Source organism: Aethalodelphis obliquidens, unplaced genomic scaffold, assembly GCF_003676395.1.
Source record: "Aethalodelphis obliquidens isolate GAN/ISIS:26980383/991018 unplaced genomic scaffold, ASM367639v1 scaffold9, whole genome shotgun sequence".
Taxonomy (NCBI): Eukaryota; Metazoa; Chordata; class Mammalia; order Artiodactyla; family Delphinidae; genus Aethalodelphis; species Aethalodelphis obliquidens.
This window is the reverse complement of record NW_020837953.1, coordinates 52,556,936-52,570,273: the sequence shown is the minus strand read 5'-3', so window position 1 is coordinate 52,570,273 and position 13,338 is coordinate 52,556,936. Positions and strand designations below refer to the sequence as shown.

The following is a 13,338-nucleotide window of genomic DNA, read 5'->3' as shown; positions in this document are numbered from 1 at the left end:
TCGGTTAACAACATGAATCCAGTTGCAAAAAGATAAATTTAAGATCATAAGTTAGGGCTTCCCTGGTGGCGCAGTGGTTGAGAGTCCGCCTGCCGATGCAGGGGACACGGGTTCGTGCCCCGGTCCGGGAGGATCCCACATGCCGTGGAGCGGCTGGGCCCGTGAGCCATGGCCGCTGAGCCTGCGTGTCCGGAGCCTGTGCTCCGCAGCGGGAGAGGCCACAGCAGTGAGAGGCCCACGTACCGCAAAAAAAAAAAAAGGATAAGTTATACTTAACATTATTTTAGTAGCCCTTTTCATCTCTAAAACATTCCCCAAAGAATGAACAAATTAATAATCTGAGGTTTATTCTCCTATGAAAAGTAATTTCACACCTTAGAGGTTTGTCACATACACAGCTAGGGCTGGACTTTCATGCCCGTGTTGGTTTGCGAAGGATGAAAAAGTCTCTTTTTGCTGCAGATCCTGGATCTCCAAGGGATGTGAACCTGCTCACTGTGTAACAACAGCAAGAACAGCAATTATATAGCACTTGCTGTGTGCCAAGCACCACTCTGAGTTATTCATTCATATTAACTCATTTTACCCTCCTAGCAATGCCTATTATCGACCCCCTTTTTTAAAAATTAATTTATTTTATTTTATTATTTATTTTTGGCTGAGTTGGGTCTTCGTTGCTGCACGCGGGCTTTCTCTAGTTGCAGCGAGAGGAGGCTACTCTTCGTTGCGGTGCGAGGGCTTCTCATTGTGGTGGCTTCTCTTGTTGCGGAGCACAGGCTGTAGGCACGTGGGCTTCAGTAGTTGTGGCACACAGGCTCAGTAGTTGTGGCTCACAGGCTCTAGAGCGCAGGCTCAGTAGTTGTGGTGCACGGGCTTAGTTGCTCCGCAGCATGTGGAATCTTCCCGGACCAGGGCTTGAACCCGTGTCCCCTGCATTGGCAGGTGGATTCTTAACCACTGCGCCACCAGGGAAGTCCCTGGACCCCTTGTAAGAGGAGAAAACAGGCTTGCACAAGATCACACGGCAAGTACATGGCACAGCGAGTACATGGCAGGGTGAGGACTGGCCAGGCCCCTGGCTCCAGAGCCTCTACTTACCCCCCACACTGACCTGGGGTCTGAGAGTTTTCTACAGGGGCCAGTGGGTACTGCTTGTTTTACAACGTTCAACTAATACATTTAGCATGTCAAGCCAAGTACGGCGCAGTTCTACAGAAATTCTCTCTTTCTTTTTTTTTTGGCTGCACTGGGAGGCTTGTGGGATTTTAGCTCCCTGACCAGGGATTGAACCCGGGCCCTCGGCAGTGAGAGCACAAAGTCCTAACCACTGGACCCAGAAATTCTCAATTTAGTAAACAAAGGCATCCAAGACTTTAACAATTAAATGTAATACACCTCTAACTATTTTTAAAGACTATTAGCTAAAGTAAAGATGAAAACTGTGTTGTAGAATTTTCTAGCACAAGAACTAAAATATATGCGGCCAAGAGCACTAGAAGTAGAAGGTGGTCACTGGGACCCTCTGTACTGTTTGTGAAGTATAGGATTAACTTTTAAGGTAGACCATGATAAATTAAACACACATATTTAATCTCTATAGGAACCACTATAAAATAACACAAAAGGGCAGAACTAAGAAGTCAATAAAGGACATAAAACAGAATTTTAAAAACTTGATTCACCAAAAAAAGAAAAAAGGGAGGAAAGGAGAAACAGAGAAACAGATGGAAAAATAGAAATCAAACATCAAGATGGTAGATTTAAACCCAAACACTCTAATAACCGCACTAAATGTAAACAGACTAAATACTCCATCAAAAAGCAGAGATTAGCATCACTAATCATTAGAGAAATGCAGCAAATATACTACTCCACACCCATGAGGATGGCTACTATCAAAAACACAGAAACAACTGGGACTTCGCTAGTGGTCCAGTAGCTAAGACTCCATGCTCCCAATGCAGGGGGCCTGGGTTCGATCCCTGGTCAGGGAACTAGATCCCACATGCCACAACTAAGACCCAGCACAGCCAAATAAATAAAATAAATGAATAAATATTTTAAAAAGAACCAACCCAGAAACAACGAACGTGGAGAAATTTGAACCCTTGTCTGCTGCTGGTGGAAATGTAAAGCGGTGCAGCATTACCATATGATTCAGCAATTCCACTTCTGATTATATACTCAGAAGAACCAAAAACAGGGTCTTTAAGAGATATTTGTACACCAGTGTCCACAGCAGCACTATTCACAACAGCCAAGAAAGAAAAAAGTGGAAGCAACCCAAATACCCATTGACCAATGAGTGAATAAGCAAAATGTGGTCCATCCATACAATGGAATGTTATTCAGCCTTAAAAAGGAGGGATTCTGACACCTGCTACAACATGGGTGACATTATACTAAGTGAAATAAGCCAGGCACAAGAGGACAAATAATGTATGATTCCACTTACGTGAGGTCCCCAGGGTCGTCAAATCCATAGAGACAAAAAGTAGGAGGGTGGGTGCCAGGGCTGGGAAGGGGACGGCAGTTAGCGTTTAATGGGGACAGAGTTTCAGTTTGAGAAGATGAGAAAGTTCCAGAGGCGGGTGGTGGTAAGTGTTGTACAACATCATAAATACACTTAATGCTACAGGCTATATATTATAAAATGGTTAAAATGGTAAATTTCATGTTATGTATATTTTACTACAATAAAAAAAATCTGGAAGAAATGAAATTACATAATGCCTATAAAGTGCCTCAATAAATGGTAGTTATTATAGTTATTTTTTTGAAAAGTAGAGACTGTCAGATTAGATAAAAAGCAAGACCAAATGATATGCACTTTATAACAGACAAGCTTTATACATAAAGACACAGAACACTGAAAGCACAGGATGGAAAAGATAGACTATGCAATTACTGAGTATAAGAACACTCACACAGATATACTGATAGCAGACAAAGTAGACTTCGATCTTTCACAACAATAACAGCGTAAATTCATCAGGAAGATAAACCAATCGTCTTGGATTGATTTGTATGCACTGAATAAAACCTTGCAAATACATGAAGTTGAGAGAACGAAAAGGAAAAAGACAAACCCACAAATGTGACTGGAAACTTGAACGCCCCTCTTTCAATAACTGACTGAACAAGTAGACAAAAAAAAAGAGTAAGGATATAAAAGATTTGGGCAGGGCTTCCCTGGTGGCGCGGTGGCTGGGAGTCCGCCTGCCGATGCAGGGGACGCGGGTGCGTGCCCCGGTCCGGGAAGATCCCACGTGCCGCGGAGCGGCTGGGCCCGTGAGCCATGGCCGCTGAGCCTGCGCGTCCGGAGCCTCTGCTCCGCAACGGGAGAGGCCACAACAGTGAGAGGCCCGCGTATCGCAAAAAAAAAAAAAAGGATTTGGGCAATATTTGACTCAACTGACAATTACAGAATATGACACTCAAAAAAAGTGTAATACACACTCTTCTTAAGTGCAAACAAAATATTCACTAACAAACCATATGTTTGACCATAAAACAAGTATCAACTAATTCAAAGGGTGAAAATCATACAGAGAATATTCTCTGACTGAATGGAATTATATTAGAAATCAGTAACAAAAGATATTTAGAAAATCTCCAAATACTTGTAAATTAAACAACAGACTTCTAAATAACTCATGGATCAAACATAGGAAATTTTAAAATATTTTTAACAGAAAGATAAAGTGCGATCTATCAGACTTTGTGTAGGAAACTAAAGCAGCGCTTAGAAAAAAAATTATAGTTTTTAATGGTTGTATAAGAAATGAAGACAAGTGTGAAATCACTGATCTGTGCTTCCGTCTTAAGAAGACAGAAAAACGAGAGTGAATTCAACCGTATTAGGCAGATGAAAGGAAATAATTTGAATTAAGATGAAAGGAAAGAAATTGAATTAATATTTGTAAAACTTCCCACAAGGAAAACAGTGAACCCAGACAGCTTCACTAGTGAAGTCTACCAAAAAACTAAGGAAGAACTAATACCAATACTAAACCAAGTCCTTCAGAAAACAAAGGGGAAGGGAACCTGTCCTAGCTCGTTTATAAGGCCAGCAAGCAAGACTCAAACATAGGCCAGCATAACCCTGACAGAAATCCAGACAAGGACATTACGAGGGAAAAAATGCAGACTGACATCCCTCATGAATACAGACCCCAAACTCTAACAAAACATTAGCAAACTGCATTCAGTAAAACACAGAAAGGTGACAGAACACGCCCAAATGAGTTTCTTCCAGGAACATAAGATTGACTTAACGTAGGACTTCCCTGGTGGTCCAGTGGAGAAGAATCTGCCTTCCAACGCAGGGGACACGGATTCAATCCCTGGTTGGGGAACTAAGATCCCACGTGCCGCGGGGCAACTAAGACCCAACGCAGCCAAAAATAAAATTTAAAAATAAATAAATAAACATTTTTTTAAAACTCTTTGTAACTTCGGGGAAAAAAAAAAGATTGACCTAACATACAAAAACCAGCCAATGCAATCAACCACTTTAATAGATTAAAGAGGAAAAAAACCATGTCACCATTTCAGCAGATGCAAAACGAGCATTTGACAAAAATTCAGGCCCATTCACGATAACTCTCAGCAAACTGCAAACAGGAGACACCCTCAGCGCGAGGCAGGGCATCTCCAAAAACCCCACAGCTGATGCCATAGCAGCAGTGAAGAGGCCAAGGCCACCCAGCCTCAGCAGGTCTAGTCAACACTGTCCTGGGGCTCAAGCCAGTGACGACAGAAAACAAGCAAAAGCCACAAGGTTAGAAAGAGGAGTGATCGCGCCTCTGTCCACACGGCACGGCTGTTCACACGGAAAATCCTAGGAAATCTTAAAAACCTACTCTAATTTGTAGGTGAAGTCAGCAATGTTACAAGAATATAAAGTCAATATGCAAAAGCCACTGGCATTCCTATATACTAGCAACATGTAATTGGAAAATGAAACTTAAATAAATAGCATTCACAACGGCACTCAAAACAGTCTGTTCGTGGGGATCAACTTAATAAAAGATGTGTGAGACCTGTACACAGAAAAAGATAAAACTGCTGAGAGTTGTTCAAGGTCCACATAACGGAAAGACATACAATAATGGTACATATGTATCAACATGAACACACACGCATATATGTATCTCCACTCATCCACGTGAACGGATTAGAGGACTCAATATTACTAAGATTAATTTCTCCCCAAATTGACCCAATATTTAAGATAATCACAATCAAAATTATAGGTTTTTTTTTTTTTTTGAGGAACTGACAACCTGATTCTGAAATGTAGATGAAATACAAAGAACCTGGAATAGCCAGAGCAATTTTAAAAAGAAGAACAAGTGGGACTTCCCTGGTGGTCCAGTGGTTAAGACTCCAAGCTTCCAATGCAGGGGGTGCAGGTTCGATCCCTGGTCGGGGCACTAAGACCCCACATGCCACGGGGTGTGGCCAAAAAGTAAAAAAAATTAAAATTAAAAAAATTAAAAAGAATAAAAGCATAAGCATGGAGGACTTACACTGCTGTACCTGAAGACTTATTATAAAGTCACAAGACAGTGTGGATTGATGAACAGATAGACCAATGTAACAGAATAGAGAACCCAGAAATAGATCCTCACAAACACAGTCAAATGATTTTTGATAAGATGCCAAAGCAATTCAATGGAGAAAAGAAAGTTTTTTTTCAAGAAATGGTGCTGGGACAGCTGGTTACTTACATGGAATAAAAAGTGAAACTACTAGACTCACATCACATGAAAAATTAATTAGAGATGGCTCACGGAGCTAAACACAAAACTGCATCTATAAACCTTCTACAAGCAACTACAGGAGACTATCTTAGGGGCTTTTGGTTAGGCAAAGACTTTTAAATAGGACACAGAAAGCATGAACCAAAAAAGAAACACAATTGATAAACTAAACTTCATCAATATTAAAAACTTCTGCTCATGAAAATACACCATTATGGTGGATATAAACTCCATGCATTTGCCAAAATCCATAGAATGATATATCACAGAGAGTAGACTTAATACATGCAAACAAATCAGCACCACCCACCAGAATGCCAGGGATGGCAGGATGGAAAGCAGACTGTGACCACTGAATCTAACTGTATCAACGTGTGACACCAACACACTGAAGGGGACAGGAAGACAGTGTTTTGACTAGGAACTGTAAGACCAACGATAAGAAGAAACCAAATATAAACATGGCACTCAAGGTGATAAATTTGTTTCTCAGAGTGGGGAGGTATATGGGAGAACAATTCTGAAACTGCTTTCTATGTACACTGGGGTGGGACAAATAAGAAAATGATGGTGATGGCAGTGAGAAGGTTACATATAAGCACTTTTCTAACAGACTACAGGTTACAGACACACAGGTGAACAGATACATAGTTACCTATCTGCTAAGAGGACTACAGGCAAGGACACCCCAGCAGCAACGCCCACACCCGCTGCCAGGTCCTCGTTTCTAAATCCCACTCTCCCATGAAACGAACCAGCGCTCCCCAGAGAACTGGGTGATTCTAGGGCTGAGGCGGGAACACAACAAGATGAAGGGAAGCTGGCGTGGCTGGCAGTGCAAGAAAGGAAGGAAGCGCTCACAAGGGGCGGGGGGTGGGAGGGGTGGGCAACGACAAGGTCCTGGCGGCCAAGGCTGGAACGAGGTGGGCAGCCAAACCGACAGCGCGGAGCTGCGTCCCCACCAAAGTGCAGACGACACCCACGCGTCCATCCTCCTTACGGGAGTCCAGACCACACGGTGGGTCTTCCCCAGAGCTTCGCTCCCACCCCCGGGAGGGTGGGCTGCCCCTCTGAGTGGCTGCCAGAGAGACGGGAGGACAGGACAAGGAGTGACACTCCTTGGCAGATCCCCCGAGACAGGTGACCAGGCCGACAGCCCCCGTGATGTCGTGCGGACGTCAGGTGCCCTGATGTGATGTCACGAGAGCGCCACCTCACCTCTGGGGTCTTCTTTCCATAAACCACAACCCCTGTCTAACCAGAAGAAAACACAGCAGACAAAGCCCAAATCAGGGACACGCTACAAAACACCTGAGTGGTCCTCCCCAAAACCGTCAAGGTCACGAAAAAGTAGCCTCCCAGATGGGACCCCGGGCAGAACGAGGACCCTGGGGCAGCGCGTGACCTGCAGCCTGGAGCGTGGGGAACAGTAACGGAGCACCGTCGTGTACTAGTTTCCACAGTGTGCCTCGGTCTGCATCTTTCTGTTAACCTAAAACCACTCCAAAAGAGTTTAATTTTAAAAAGATGCTATTAATAATGCGAATAGGCAAGTCAAACAATGGGAGGTAATACTCTCTCTCTCTATATATACATATATATATATATATCTGACATGGCTTGTATCCAGAAGACCTAGAGGAAATTACAACTTGATAATTTTTATAATTTTGTTTTATTCATTTATTTTTGGCTGCATTGGGTCTTCGTTGCTGCGCGTGGGCTTTCTCTAGTTGCGACGAGCGGGGGCTACTCTTCGTTGCGGTGTGCGGGCTTCTCATTGTGGTGGCTTCTCTTGAGGAGCACGGGCTCTAGGCTCGTGGGCTTCAGTAGTTATGGCACACAGGCTCAGTAGTTGTGGCACATGGTCTTAGCTGCTCCGCGGCATGTGGGATCTTCCCAGACCAGGGATCGAACCCATGTCCCCTGCACTGGCAGGCGGGTTCTTTACCACTGTGCCACCAGGGAAGTCTCTACAACTTGATAATTTTTAAAAGGGCAGGGTGCTTTCCTGGTGGTCCAGTGGTTAAGAATTCACCTTCCAATGCATGGGAAGAGGGTTTGATCCCTGGTCGGGAAACTAAGATCCCACATGGTGCGGGGCAACTACTGAGCACATGGACCACAACTAGAAAGCCCGTGTGCTGCAACTACAGAGCCCATATGCCATGGAGCCTGCGTGCCACAACTAGAGAGAAGCCCACGTGCCACAGCAGAGGATCCCGCATGCTGCAAGGAAGATCCCATGTGCCGCAACTGAGACACAGCCAAAAATAAATTAAAAAAATAAATATTTAAAAATTTTTTAAAATTAAAAAAGGCAAAAAACTTGATCAGATGCTTCGAGCGGGTGTCGCAGACGGACGCATGCCCAGCATCACTGCTCAAGGAGATGCAGATGGAAGACACTAGTGAACACCGCCCTGCCCACCAGGCCTCACATGGCAGTCTCACGCCCACAGAACACAAGTGCAAGAATGTGCATGACCCCATCACCCAAGACAATGCCAGGAACGCACCCAAGTGCCGTCCCAGGTCAGGCATTGCGCTGCGGACAGCCAGGGAGCTCCACAGACCATGGAGTCTAACACAGCACCATGAAGGAACGTGGCAGAAATCAGAACTATGCCGGCTCCTGGGGGGCAGGGCTGGGAAGGCTTACGAGGTCTCAGTCAGCCCAGGGCAGCTTAGACAGACACTGTTCCTCACAGAACCGGGGCGGGGAGGCCCAAGGTCCAGGTGCCAGCAGATCCGGTCTCTGGTGAGGGCCCTTCCCGGCCTGCAGACGGCCGCCTTCTCGCGGTCCTCCTGGCCTTGCCTGGTGTGTGAGCAGGGAGGGGGGTCTCTGTCTTCCTCTTGTTATCAGGGCACCGATCCCCTCATGGGCCCCCCTCACCCTGATCACCTCCCCAAGGCCCCACCTGCAGACAACATCACGCTGGGGCTTCGACACAAGGATTCGGGGGACACAACATGAGGGAACCTTTAGGGATGACAGAAATGTGCTCTATCATGCCAGTGTGCAAGTTACACAGCTATACATTTGTCAAAACTGGGCAAATTGAACCTATGCACTTCACTTATGTGGATTATATGTAATCACGAACTGAATAAATGCAATTCATTTTCTATTTTGAAAATCTTATTGGAGCCAAAAATCTAAGGAATTGGGTCCAAAAATTTCTACAAGGTAATGAAAAGTTTGGTGAGAATTTAAATTGTACCATGTGTTCTTTCATGACTCTCATTTATCCTTAGAAGCACTGGTTTCAAAGAAGTCACTGTGATTCTGAACAAGTAACACGTCAGGTAACGGCGGGGGGCGGGGGGTGGAATTATTCAGGTCCCTCAATAGCTGTTGGGTGCTGGGCCAGAAAACCACATAAACAGCTCTCCGACAGGAGGCCCTGCCCGGGTGACCACGGCAGGGGGCGGACGCGATCTTCCAGCCTTGCGGGCAGCTGTGGCTGGAGAGGGGTGAGGGGCAGGTGGTCACCAACTTCACAGTTCACGTGTGCTGCCCTTTCCTTCTCCCACCGTCGAGCACAACGCAGGAGGGCCCGCGGCATCTCCAGAGCCTCCGTGCGGGTACCTCCAGTCAGCCTCTCGGCGAGCAAAGGGCGCCAACGGGCAATATGAGAACCGCGGACCTTCTCATTCCGCTGCTTCCCATTCTGAAAATCCCCCCACGCTCAAGGAAGATCAGCGCAGTGAACGATCTGACCGACGTAAAGGACACACTCCCGGCTGCTGACACTTACGGCTCGGGGGCCTCAAAAGCCCCGAGACGGAGCTGCCGGTTGGACCCTTGGGGCCCACCCGGGGGGGGGTCCTTGGCCTTGGGGACGCGGGATTCCCAGTGCTGTGGTGACCAGAGGTCGTTCTTCAAGTGAATTACGCGACAAGTCACAGCTTACCTCGAGGCACAGGGCGATGCAGGGAGGGGCGGGCGGCGCCCTAGGGGTGCGGGGCTGAGCACCCTCGAGCCGCGGCTGCTCCGCCTTTGGGAGGAGCGCCCACGGCCAGGTGGGGTGAGCGCGAGCCAGGAAGAGAAACTTTCCGGAAAACCCAGGTTTGATTTCCTTCTAGGAGCTCCTGAGATCACCGTGGCCGTTCAGACTCTGGCTAACACAGCCTGCTGCGGAGGCGCGGGGAGGAGCAGAGAAGCACGGGGCCCAGCTCTGCCCCCGGCCCCGCAGGGGCCCGGGAAACAGGACAAAAGGGCCACCCTGGCGCTCGGGCACCGAGGAGCTGCGTTGGCTCGAACGCTGCTCCTTGAAACGCTGTGATACGCGCGTCCGAACCCCGGTCTCAATTAAACCGACACTAAAGCGTCAATTAAATCGTCCTGGTGACGACGCACACAGACCCTGCTGGACCACACTGGACACTGTGGGGGCGATATCCACCTGCGGGCCCTCCCGCGCGGCCGGGGCGGCGGGGGGCGCGGAGGAGCAGGGCGGCCGGACCCCGCGCCCTCCGCCCCGCCCCGCCACTACCGCCCGGCCCGGGGTCCGCACCCCGAGGGTAGCCCCCCGCCCTCTCCCCGCGCGCCCGCCCCCGGCCCCTCACTCACCCCCGCGCCCTTCGGGTTCCTCTTTCGTACCCCCCGCCCTCCAGGCGGTCGCGCTGCGCTCCCTGGGACTTGTAGTCTCTCTGCAGCCCGAGCCTGGGTACCAGGGAGCGTGGCTCCCAGCCTAAAACTACACCTCCCGGCGGTCCACGCGAGAGCCCGCCCTCGCCATGTAGGTGCCAGGCCGGGGTTCTCGCGACATCTGCAAGCGCGCGCGGAGCGGCCTGGGAAGTGTAGTCTAGGGCCCTGAAAAGGGCAGCGGAAGCGACGGGAGGCTTGTGCTGGACGGGCGGACAGCTGTTCGTGGACGGTCGGCGAGGCTGCCCGTCGGTGTCCGGCGGGGCAGCGATTCCGGAGACAGCACGGGGTTACACAGCCGCGTCCCGGAGGGCGGCGCCGCTTTGCGAACAGGGTTCCGGCTGCGCCTCTGGAATCGGCCTGGGGGCTCCCGGCGCCCGGGGGCCCGGCCCGCGCTCGGGCGCGGTGGACGGGGGGGCCGGGAAAAGGTCTCTGTGGGGTTTGCATCCTCTGTGCGGGGTTCCCCAGGAAGGACGCAGTTCCTGGACTGCCCCTCGCCCAGCTCTGCCACTTTCGGGACCTCAGGCGGAGCCCTTCTCACGGGGTGGGGTCGGGGTACGTGGGATCCCCGGGGCCTGGTCCGCACCAAGGCTGCCTCTGGGGAAGGCTGTGACGAGGAGCTTGGAGAAAAGAGAGTAAGACCGACCACCCCCCTTGTCGTGCTTTCTGTGCCGTTGGGCGGGGGCCGACTTTCCTTAAGGGCGGCTACTCGGAGAGCAGTGTCTGGGCCGGTGGGCCTGAGCAGAGAGGCCTGCATCGGAACGGGCACCCACGCCGAAGACTGCAGTCCGCATGGACGCCTGTAACACGGGCTTTTCGCGTCTCTCCCAAACTTCCTCATTCAGTATGAAGAGGGGTGGCTGGGAAAGACGCGTGGTCTCGGGTTTCTTTGAACTGGTGAAGCTGGTCGGACTGGTGGTTCTTTCCACGAAAGCTCCCACCCCGTGGCCTTGTGGTGCCTCCCAGGCACTGGGAATGCTCCCCAGTCAGTCCCAAAGACCATGGGGTCTAGGTGACAGGACTGTTGGCGTCCCAGGCTGGTTTGTCCCGACAGGATGACACCGGAGGACGTCCGCCTTGTGGTCTCAGGCTCTGCCTCTGCTCTGTGTCCTGCACGCTCCTCGCTTCTCAACACGTGGGGTCGCATGTGTGCGATCAAAGGGCCAGGACCCCGGCGGCCTCGGTGGGGGCATCGGAGTGAGAGTCGGGGCAGGTTAGGGTCAGGGTCTACAGTGTACGGAGTGCTGTAGGACAGCTGGCACCAGCCTACGCCTGGCCCCTGGACTCCCAGTTGGCTTCTGCACCAGCTGGCCATCCGGCCCGAATTCCACGGGTTCTCTTCCCCTTGGGAGCTGCCTCAGGACGTTCATCCCAAGTTTGAATGTCCAGAGTTTTCAACAGAAATAAAGCATCTTGCGATGTGAGGCTACTCTCCAAGTAAGAGAACTGGGGCAGAAGGACAAGTCGCATTTGTGTCTTCTCTTCCCAAGGACAGCGGTAGCTGAGTTTCTTTAGTTGGAGGCGGGGGCTTGATCCCAGGGTGGCCCTCGGGGGCCTCCGTGGGAGGAGCTGATGTCGGCTCCAAGAGTGATCTCGTGGCACTGCTTTTCTGTCTGTCAGAGATGTGGCGGTGAGGGTGGGGGGGACTCTAGGCGTGCAGGCTTCAGTAGTTGTGGCTCACGGGCTGTAGAGCGCAGGCTCAGTAGTTGTGGCACACCGGCTTAGTTGCTCCGCGGCATGTGGGATCTTCCTGGACCAGGGCTCGAACCCGTGTCCCATGCACTGGCAGGCGGATTCTTAACCACTGCGCCACCAGGGAAGCCCAATGGTGTGACTCTTGATGGCGATGTTAAAGTCTCTCAAGGACAAAATTGTGCCTGGGAATGTGACAGCTCTCGTGGGCCCGTGCGGTCGGGAGGAACCTGCACGGTTCCTGCACTGGGATGTTTGAGAAACATCCTTGGGCAGCAGAGCAGCATCTCTGCCGCCTAGGGGCCCCGCACCCGCCCACCGTGCCTGTTGCAGAATCATTGCTCCGTTGGACTTTAGTCCACTTCCACTTTCTTGGTGGTTTTCTGAAGGCAGGGGAAACAGTGTTCTTCGCCGCCTGCTTCAGCCCCACGTGCCCCTAAGGTCAGGCCATCCGTTAATAACAGATCATTTACTATCAAGGGGTGACCTTCTCGCTCCGGTGATTCTCAGTCCTGTCAAATGTGAGTTTCCTGAAAATGCCGCCAAAGAAGCCTGCAGACGGACAAAGCACGTGCGTTCTCGACTGGCTCCCTGCAGAGTCCGCATCGGCGGCTGGAGTCTGGGTCAGGGCGGGCGTGCGGTGGGGAGGATGCTTGCTTCGGATCGGGCGAGGGTCCCCAGGCCGGGGGCACAGCAAGGCGAGGGATCTGAGGCATCTTTCCGTGGGGTCCATTGAAAGCCTCGTGTTTACATTTTTTCCCTCTAAAGTTTCTGAAATGAACAATAAAATGATCTGCAACTTTTATCTTTCCTTGTAGGAGTTTCTTGAAGGCTCCTGTAACCCGCTGTCCCCTCGACACCTCTGCTTGGAAGTGTCATCCATACTTCACACCCGTGGGCCTACAGGGAACCCCCATCTCACTAAGCTGAGGAAGTTTCTTCTACTTCTACTTGGTTTTTCTGTTTGTTTGGTTTTGGTTTTGTTTTTAACCGGGAATGGATGTTGGGTTTTGTCAAAAGCTTTTTTAAAAATCTGTTGAGAGGGCTTTCCTGGTGGCGCAGTGGTTGAGAGTCCGCCTGCCGATGCAGGGGACACGGGTTTGTGCCCCGGTCCGGGAAGATCCCACGTGCCGCGGAGCCGCTGGGCCCGTGAGCCATGGCTGCTGAGCCTGCGCGTCCGGAGCCTGTGCCCCGCAACGGGAGAGGCCACAACAGTGAGAGGCCCGC

At 50.3% G+C, this 13,338-nt stretch overlaps 1 protein-coding gene across 2 annotated transcripts in view; it reads right to left on the bottom strand.

Annotated features, from left to right (window-relative positions):
- Positions 1-10,647, bottom strand: part of CUNH1orf159 (chromosome unknown C1orf159 homolog) — a 28,724-nt gene extending 18,077 nt beyond the window's left edge. The window contains exon 1 of one of the 2 annotated variants that reach the window (XM_027110621.1): positions 10,345-10,647. The gene's annotated coding sequence lies outside the window, so the exon portion shown is untranslated. Of the gene's footprint in view, positions 1-9,685; positions 10,258-10,344 lie in introns of those variants that run through there. The other variant, XM_027110623.1, reaches the window with a different exon arrangement.
- Between the last annotated feature and the right edge of the window lie 2,691 nt (positions 10,648-13,338).